At 45.5% G+C, this 9,403-nt stretch overlaps 1 long non-coding RNA gene across 1 annotated transcript; it reads left to right on the top strand.

Annotated features, from left to right (window-relative positions):
• The first annotated feature begins 357 nt into the window (after positions 1–357).
• Positions 358–9,116, top strand: LOC117094546. The gene is made up of 2 exons (XR_004441576.1): positions 358–550; positions 6,893–9,116. It is a non-coding gene; the product is annotated as an uncharacterized LOC117094546 (long non-coding RNA).
• Positions 9,117–9,403: the final 287 nt, after the last annotated feature.

Raw genomic sequence — 9,403 nt, 5'->3', positions numbered from 1 at the left:
CTGAAAACGAAAAGGAAACTAGCAGCAGTCCCACTAACCACAATGGATCAGCCCCCATTAGGCCAACAGGTGACTCTACCCCAGGCCGGCCTGAGGACCCGTTTCCCATCTCACCATTCTGCCCCAGTGCCCTGGATCCTGCCTCTACCACTTCTTCCCTGCAGCGTCTTCGGTTCCCCCACCGCTGTGAGCCAGGTTCCCCCTCCAGGCTGCTGGGCTGAAACTGAATCACTTCTTCCCAGGCTGTAAATCCTGGGACAGCTCTGCAAGGCACCGTCACTAGGGAGGGACTCAGGCAGCAAAGCCGCACTCTCGTGCCCCAGCCAGCCAGGCTCTCCTGGGTGAGTAGCAGGGAGACCCTGGAACTTACGGGGATAGAAGGGGAGTGATACCAGGAGCCAGGGAAGATAAATGCATGGCAGAGATGAGGGAGAGGAGGAGACACATGGAGCCGTTCATGGATTTCACACAGGATCTGGGCTGGAAGAGGCTGCCGAGACCATCAGTCCAATCCTTGGTCTACAGGTGGGGAAACTGAGGCTCAAGGAAGGTGAGTGATTTGCCCGAGATCACACAGTGAGTGCGTAGCCAGGCCAGGATGGAGACCCAGGTCTCTGGACTCCTGACCCCATCCTCCCTAAATCCCATGTCCCACCCACCTCCCTCATTTACCTCCGTTTCCCTCTCCCCTCCCCTCCACTGTGTCCCACTGCTGTACCACTGCCACCCCACCCCAAACTCCAGCAGCTGCAACCTGGGAGGCAGGACACCTGGATTTTCCACTCCATACCTGGTCTTGACTCTAGAATAAGGCCACCAGCTGTCGGGGCCACAGTGTCCCTCTCTGGGCCCCAGGACCCATCGGGAGGAGAAGAGGATGAGATCCCCCTGGAGAGAAAGGCAATATTAAAACCAGCCCTGCTCCGCACACACACACAGCATCTGGGGCCGCACTTTACTTCTGCACCCTCTCCTCAAAGAACACACATTTTCCACTCAGCTGGGCCCAGGAAACAATGAGTGGGTGTCTCGAGGAGGATGAGTACCTGGACAAGGCTGAGGGCCCTCCATGGGGAAGGAGGGGACACCCCCAGCCTAGTGTCCACATGGCATGAGCCCTCACAGGGTCACTTACACCAAGTCAGGGCCCAGAACACAGGCCCTTTGGGCACACAGACTTGAGTTCAAATCCTGGGTACCTCTGTGTTGTTGGATAAAAATCTTGCCTTCTCTGTGCCCCAGGTTCCCCTCTAGCCTCCCAGGGTTATGTGGGGATTGAATGGAACAAAGATGTTAAACAATTAGCACAGTGTCGTCACCCAGGGACTGCTCAATCAGTGGAGGCCACACCTTCATATTCACATGCTGTCCTACAAGATAGAGCTGGGATTTTCTCCCCACTTGCTGTGTGGCCAGAGATAAGCCTTTCCCTCTACAGACTTTCCCTCTGTAGGCTCTGCATCCTCCTTTGTGTAAGGAGAGAGCTGGGCAGTGAGACTCAGGGTCCTTCCTGGGCTCACAGTCCAAGTCACAGGGAATCACATTATCTAGCATCCCATGATTGGGTTAAATTAGAACAGGGGGGTGAGAACGAGTGAGTCTAGAAGTCTAACTCTATAAAAGGAACGACAGGTCCAATTTGAACAAACAGGTGAGTTAGGGATGCTGCTAAGGTTAGCCACTGGGTGGCCTGAAGGATCTCTTAGGTCATGTACAACTTTGGGTTTAATATGACAGAACCAACACTCCCTCAAGTTACCCAGAGAAGCTAATGGCTATGAAATCCTAATTACAGCATAATGCTGCCAAGTGAAAGGGGTAGACATAAGCAAGGAGAAATTAAGAAAGGTAAGAGACTCATTACGATGAGGAATCTTCTTCAGTGTTTTGGGGGAAACTGTCCACAGCATGAAGTCATCAACTTCTCACTCTGGTTTGCAGTTTAAATGTCTCTGGTTATGGCATCAGGTATTTTGGCATCTCTGCATGGCACACATGTCAATCATGAAGGTTTTCCTTGAAATTTACACTAAGTTGCCCAGTTCCAGCTTGTAAGGCTTCAGGAACAGAGCAGTTCTTGTTCTTTGTAATTCCATGGGAGAAAATTGGATTGGAGGAATCTAGAAGGAGTCAAGATCCAGTCCAGTCTACAGGTAGATAATAAACTGAGGCTGGGCACGGTGGCTCACACCTGTAATACCAGCACTTTGGAAGGCCGAGGCAGGCGGATCACTTGAGGTCAGGAGTTCAAGACCAGCCTGAACAACATAGTGAAACCCCATCTCTACTAAAAATACAAAAAATTAGCCGGGCGTGGTGGTGTGTACTTGTAATCCCAGCTACTCAGGAGGCTGAGGCAGGAGAATGGCGTGAACCCGCAAGGTGGAGGTTGCAGTGAGTAGAGATAGCACCACTGCAGTCCAGCCTAGGCAACAGCGCACAACTCCATCTCAAAAAAAAAAAATAAGATAATAACTGAAAAACAACGAGCAGAGCTACAATCTAATAACAGGCACACTGTAATTTTTCTTCTGAAACATAATTTTTCTCTCTACAATCACTCTCATTTCTATCAAAGATAATCAAAGTAAGACTAATTTATTTGCAAAATAAGTTTAGCCTCATCAAACCTTTGCTGCTATAAATGCAGCAAACATAGTAATTGACCACAGAGGTTTTCTTTTAAAGCTTGCTTTGTTGGAACTTTTGATAGGAAATCTCAAATTGGATTTTTTAAAACCTCTTGAGGCTAGAAAGCCAAACCAAAGCAGACTTCAGACTTCACCAGCAATACCTATAGATTCCTTCTCTGGACATTTTCAAATATGACATCCCAGTCAATGCCCTAGTAATATAGCCAATACTGTCAATATATCCTGTTATAAAGAGAGCCGATTCCTACTGAATGGAAAGAAATAACTATATTACCATACAAACAAGAATATTCACAAATAGTTTCTGAATTCTGGAAGGATCCTATATGGAGAAAAAGTAAATGTTTCCATTTTTGTTCACAAAAGTACATTTGGCCAAATTGCTGTAATCTATAAATAGCTTAAAAGAAAAACAAAGTTTCATAAACTATAGCAAACAAAATATTTAAAGAACCAGCCAAATTTCAAATAAAAATTCATAAAAAACATTATCTTCCTCAGTTCATTTAACCTCATGTAATTAACTTTGTTCTGCTTGACCTTGATTAGAAGTTTCATAATAGCATCAGTCTCTTCAATAGAGTTATGGAAATTCTTACCCAGTCCAATGGTATGATCTTAAAGTTACCAAAAACCTATACTTGTCAGAGTCCTTTCCATGAATCTCCTTGAACACATAACACCTTAGAATTATAGCTGCTTGAAAAAAAAGTTTTCAGAAAAACACCAGAAAAAAAGCAATTAATTATGGAAAACATGTCTTGAAATGGCCATGGTTAAAGGCCTTATTTGTGTTTATTATGATGATGCCACTCAGAAGGAAATTGGGCATCAGAGACACAGACAGAGCTGAGTTTGCTTTTGCAAAGTGCTCCATGGGTAAAAATGTAAGTTTTGGGTGATTCATGGTGAATCTGTTTTCATTTTAATCATTACATATTCATTTTAAATTAAATTAACAAAAGTGAATCAATTTAAAGAATATTACACTTCAGCAGACATGGCCAAAATGTGAAAGGTGGTTTAGAGATCATGGAAGTTTGGAAGACCCCAAATTAGATGATCGTGTTATCAGTGAAGAGTGCCCTCAGCTGCTAGTAACAAAAACCTAACTCCCAGTGGCTTAAAAACAGCGGGTGAGGGGTTTTTTGGTGGTGTTATTTTACACATAACATTTGCTAATGTTGGTTGAGGGCTCAGCAATGTCCAAGGCTGACTGCCCTCTTTCTGATTCATTTGCCCTTTGCCTCATGGCCTCATGATGGTTGCTGCAGCTCTAGCAGTCACAAGCAAAAGGAAAGAAAAGGGAGAGGGTGCCAAGCAGTGTCTTTATTTCTTTTTGGTAGGAAAAGCAAGGGTTTTCCCAGAGCTCCCAGCAGCCTTCTCCTTGACCTTCATTAGCCAAAATCATATCCTTGGCCACTGCTAGGTGTAAAGAAGGCTGGGAGAGTAGGCAATAGATTGCATAACTGGTTTAGACCATCCTCATCCAATGGTGGTTCTATCAGTGAGTAAGGAAGGGGCATCACGGCACGATAAACCAACATCAGTAAAAACAAACTGAGACTGGCTGCTGTCTCTTTAAACTTCCTGTCACTATTTATACATGAAAAGAGAACGCAGCAGGAGAGTATGATCTACCTTTAAAAATAGGCTTGCCAGTGGCAGAATTGTAGGCATTTGTGGCATGATAAATTTGACATTTGTGGTAAGGCAAGATTTACACTTCCATTAGAGGATGGTTGAGAAGGAACAATGGCAGGCAGACCAGGTGGGCTGTGTGGAAGTGAGGCTTTCAGGCATACCTGTGGTATGAGTGTGTGACCAAAAGCAATAGACAATGAATCGCGCTGGTGACACATGATCCATGAATCACAGTAGAAATGTCTCCCATTATTTATTTCCACAACCGTTGATTGAGCACTTACTATAGTCCCTGAAAGAGAACACAAAGATGAATGGAAGAGGATTCTTGCTCACAGGCTGGGAGAGGACGGACTTGCAAACACATCATTGCAGTATAGTAGGATTCATGTTATAATGGAGAATTGATGAAGATGCCAGAAGACTCAAGCCAGGGGACAGACATTAGCTGCCGGGGGAAGTTAAGGCAGGTTCCCAGAGAAGCCGTTCTCCATTACTGAGATGGGGGGAGCAGTGACCTTGACCCCAGCTCTTCCATTCGTGGACTGCCCCAGCTCTGTGGTCTCTCTGCTAACCATCCAGACTCTGGGAGTGGCCTATGCCCCCAGCCTCAGAACCATTTCAATCAACCGGTCATTGGCACTGGTTGTGCAAAAGAGTGGCTGGCAGCAAAGGAGCATTCATTTTCCCTTCAAATCCCCACCAGACTACCTCAAAGAAGCCTGTAAAATAAGTAAAGATTGTGTGCCTGTTGTCCAAACACAGCTCAAGTGCAGCTCTCCACCTGCTTCCCACTGGATTGCCCCCAGTTTGCTCATAGAGAGGACTCCTTCTGAAGTCTCTGCTGTAAGTCAAATCCTTCCCCCTTTATTCTTATCAGACAGTTGCAAGTTTCTACAGGTGATCTACCAGGGAATTTAGGAATAAACAAATGGAAATAAATTCAAGAAAAGGAAAAGAATAAAAACGATCATCCATAGAGTGGAGAATTCAGATAACGGACCCTCAACCCCAGCTTCACACCTGGGACCTCCGCTTGGTCATATGGACCCTGGCAGTCTCTAATCACGAGTCTGTGATCCCTTGACTTAACTGTTCTTCTCCAGATGTAGACATGGGTGGGGCTCAGAAGGGAGGTGTTGTCTGACTTGGTTTCCTTATTTCCCTTTATTCATCAAGTGCCCTCTAGCTGTTAAGTCACTCTGATCCCTGAGCTGCAGCTCCTACGGTTGGACACACCCAGCTGGGGCCTCGGGTTGGAAACCACCTTTGCTTGCTAGGATTTTCTTTGGGGTAGGTGGCTTGGCTTGACTTTATTTTAGAAAACGTGTTCATTTCTGTGGGACCTGAGGATTTCTGATAAACTGGCTGCCCTCCTCCTCCCTTATGACCATGTACTAAACTCTGACTTCATACATGGAGGTAGGTGAAGAAGAGGCCACAACGTCCTCCTCCCCTCTTTTTATACCTCACCGTTTTGTGGGAAGAGGCTGACAGTTTTCCAATGTGATGTTTATTGCTTTGCCCTAAGACTTTGTCTTTGGTGAAAATGCAAATACTGGTAGGGAGGGAACGTACTAAAATGTGTGTATCTGAGTGAACTTACCATAGATCTTCAGGCCTGGCAGCAAATGAGAGGTGGATGACTCTGTCTTCCTTGATTTGCAGATGAGAAGACTGAAATCTATAGGGGTATGAGACCCCACTCAAGGTCACAAGACTTATTAATGGTAGAATCAGGATAGAACGAGAACTACATGCTAGATGTCCTTACAACCAATCCAAGTAATTTTCCAAAGGCTTTCAGATGGTTCTCTAGAGAACCCTGGGGCTTTGAGGGCCTTTTTAGGGGTCGTTTGTGTTGGGAGATCAGCAAACCCTCCCCCACAGCAGCTCGGCTTTTGTCTATTTCACATATTGGGCTTCTGGGAAATTTTTGTTTCAGCAAAATGCTTCACAACAGGAAAATATTTGAAAAGTCTTGAATGACTCTGTAGATTTTGGGAGGAAATTCAAGGACCAAGACTGAGGCTTTATCCTCTCAAATGGCTAAAATTCCTTTAAACAGAGGACAAGGCTTAAAATACAGGTGAATGCAAGGTGTTGCTACCACTTCCTTCACCTAGTAAATTTTAAGAATCAGGGAGAACATAAGAAAGGAAATAATAGAAGGGGCCACCTGGGAACAGGTTTGCTTCTTGCATTTTGCTTAGTGCTGGCCCTTCCCTGAATGTCCAAGACCAACCTGGTCCCCCTATCCAAATGCACAGACTGAGGATAGAGAAGGTTAAAGAGGGACAGAGGTAGAGACACAGGCCGAGAGGAGGCAGTTGTAGGTTGAGCTAGGGCTAAGGCGTTTTCCCTGTATTCCATCTTACCCCATACTCAGGCCAGGCCTTGGAGTTATGGATGGTAAAGAACACTGGGAAGCCAACCTCCAAGAAGCCCAGGTTGGAGGCAAAGGAGGAAGGGGAGCTCTAGTTGCCAAACCAACAGGGAAGCAAAGGCTATCCCAGTAACTGCTCTCACATCCTTAATGAGAGTGCCTTGAATCCAAGCTACTAAATCACATTTCCTTCCGTCTAACCTTCCAGCTAGATCAAACCATGGCTGAAACTGAAGAAGATATGGAATATTACAGACTCATGGATGTGGTTTGGTGAAGAGCATTCATCACTGACATGCTACCTACAGCAAAAGATTACAGCCCCTGTAGACTAGAAACTGAGACACTCGACAAGTATATTGTGGTCATTACCTATGCCCTAGTGTTCCTACTGAGCCTGCTGGGAAATTCCCTGGTGGTGCTGGTCATCTTATACAGCAATGTTGGCCGCTTCATCACTGATGTCTATCTGCTGAACCCAGCCTTAGTCAACCTACTCTTTGCCCTGACCTTGCCCATCTGGGCCACCTCCAAGGTGAATGGCCGGATTTTTGCACACCCCTGTGCAAGGTGGTCTCACTCCTGAAGGAAGTCAATTTCTATAGTGGTATTCTACTACTGTCCTGCATCAGCGTGGACTGTTACCAGCCCATTGTCCATGCCACTTGAACACTGATCCAGAAGCATCACTTGGTCAAGATTGTTTGTTGGCTGGGTGCAGTGGCTCATGTCTGTAATCCCAGCACTTTTGGAGGCCGAGGCAGACAGATCACCTGAGGTCAGGAGTTCGAGAGCAGCCTGGCCAATATGGTGAAACCCCATCTGTACTAAATATGCAAAATATTAGCCGGGTGTGGTGGCACCCACCTGTAGTCTCAGCTACTTGGAGGCTGAGGCAAAAGAATCACTTGAACCCAAGAAGCAGAGGTTGCAGTGAGCCTCACACTTTTGTCTTCATCGTGCCACTGCTGGTCATGCTGTTCTGACACAGATTCGCCCTGTGCATGCTGTTTAAGGCCCACATGGGACAGAAGCACCGGGCCATGCGGGTCATCTTTGCTGTTATCCTCATCTTCCTGCTCTGCTAGCTGCCCTACCACCTGGTCCTGCTCACAGACACCCTCATGAGGACCCAGGTGATCAAGGAGATCTGTGAGCATCGCAATGACATTGGCCGGGCCCTGGATGCCACTGAGATTCTGGGCATCCTTCACAGCTGCCTCAACCCCCTCATCTACGCCTTCATCGGCCAGAAGTTTCGTCATGGACTCCTCAAGATCCTGGCCACGCATGGCCTGGTCAGTAAGGAGTTCTTGTACGTCATCACGTTACCTCCTACACTTCTTCCTCTGTCAATGTCACTTCCAACCTCTGAAAACCATCGACGAAGGAATATCTCTCCTCATAAAGAAAAAATAACCAACACCCCGAGGTTGTGTATGGAAGGTGGTCTGGCTGTGGACAGGCACTATCTGGGTTTTGGGGGGATACTAGAGGATGTGGGGAAGTTAGGAACTGGTGTCTTCAGGGATCATGCCAACCTTCTGAAGAGCTGCTGAGGTACCTCCAAGGACGAGCCTTTGCAGCTCCATGGAAAGGAAGCACCAGCATTCCTGTCGAACGTTGCATCTTTATCCCACTAACTGGCTAATTAATTCAGTTTTTTTTAAGCTAGTTTGACTTCCATTTCTATCATTTGACATCAGAAGAGCCCTAACATTGTCAGTCCTCACATGGGACATTTTTACACAGATGAAGCTAAACCACAAAGGCAAACTTGCTAGGTGGACAGCAGGAAACTGAAAGAGGAGAGGACAGACAAGAGGAGCTTTGAGCAGATGGTGTACAAATGAGCTGTGGTCTCTTCAGCATGCATTCATTCCTGTGATCATTATTTATTGAGCACTTAATAGGCTCCAGGCACCAAGGACATAGAGTGAACAAACCGACAGGGCCCTGTCTCCAAGGAGGGAAAACAGAATAGGAAAAATCTGCAACTCACGGAAAGCATTTTGGGAGGGAGGGGCCAGCTCTCTCTTGGAGCTCCTCATTGTCTTCTTCCAACCTGGACAGTGCCTCTCCGTGCCTACTCTTCTTCCCCAAATTGATTTGGCTATATTTCTAGATAAATTTTAGACACTGCTTATCAATTTCTGTATAATATCAACTAGGATTTGGATTTGGATTGTATAGAATCCATAGGAGAAAACTGACATCTTAACGGTATTGAGTCTCCCAGTCTAAGAGCACAGTATCTTTCTCCATATATTTAGGTCTGAAATATAATAAAATTTTAAAGAGTTTATTTGAGTAAACAACAGCTCATGAACTGGGCAGTTCCAAACCAGAAGCAGTTCAGGAGCTCCACTGAGGGAATGCAAGAGAGAGGCTTTTATAAGTTGGACACAGAAGTATAGCAAAAAAAAAAAAAATTGATTGGTTACAGTTATACAGCTGCTTTATTTGGTCTATCCCTTTGGGAAGTCCCTATTATATAAGTTTGTTGGCTACTTCTGATTGATTGAGATAAGTTTTGTTTTTCTTTAATATGGGCATTTACAAGAAATAGCTTATGTTTCACTTATGTTTGCAAATCAAGCCAGCTTGAGGTAATTTATAAGGCCTACCTGGTTTTGTCTTCTTGGGGATTCTTGAGGCCTGATTCCAATTTTAATTTACTTTAACAATTTTCCCTTTTTGGTCATCCTTTCAGCAAGCA

The sequence above is a fragment of the Trachypithecus francoisi genome, unplaced genomic scaffold (assembly GCF_009764315.1).
Source record: "Trachypithecus francoisi isolate TF-2019V2 unplaced genomic scaffold, Tfra_2.0 Lachesis_group13, whole genome shotgun sequence".
NCBI lineage: Eukaryota > Metazoa > Chordata > Mammalia > Primates > Cercopithecidae > Trachypithecus > Trachypithecus francoisi.
The sequence above is the reverse complement of the archived record's forward strand: the minus strand, read 5'-3'. Positions and strand labels throughout refer to the sequence as shown.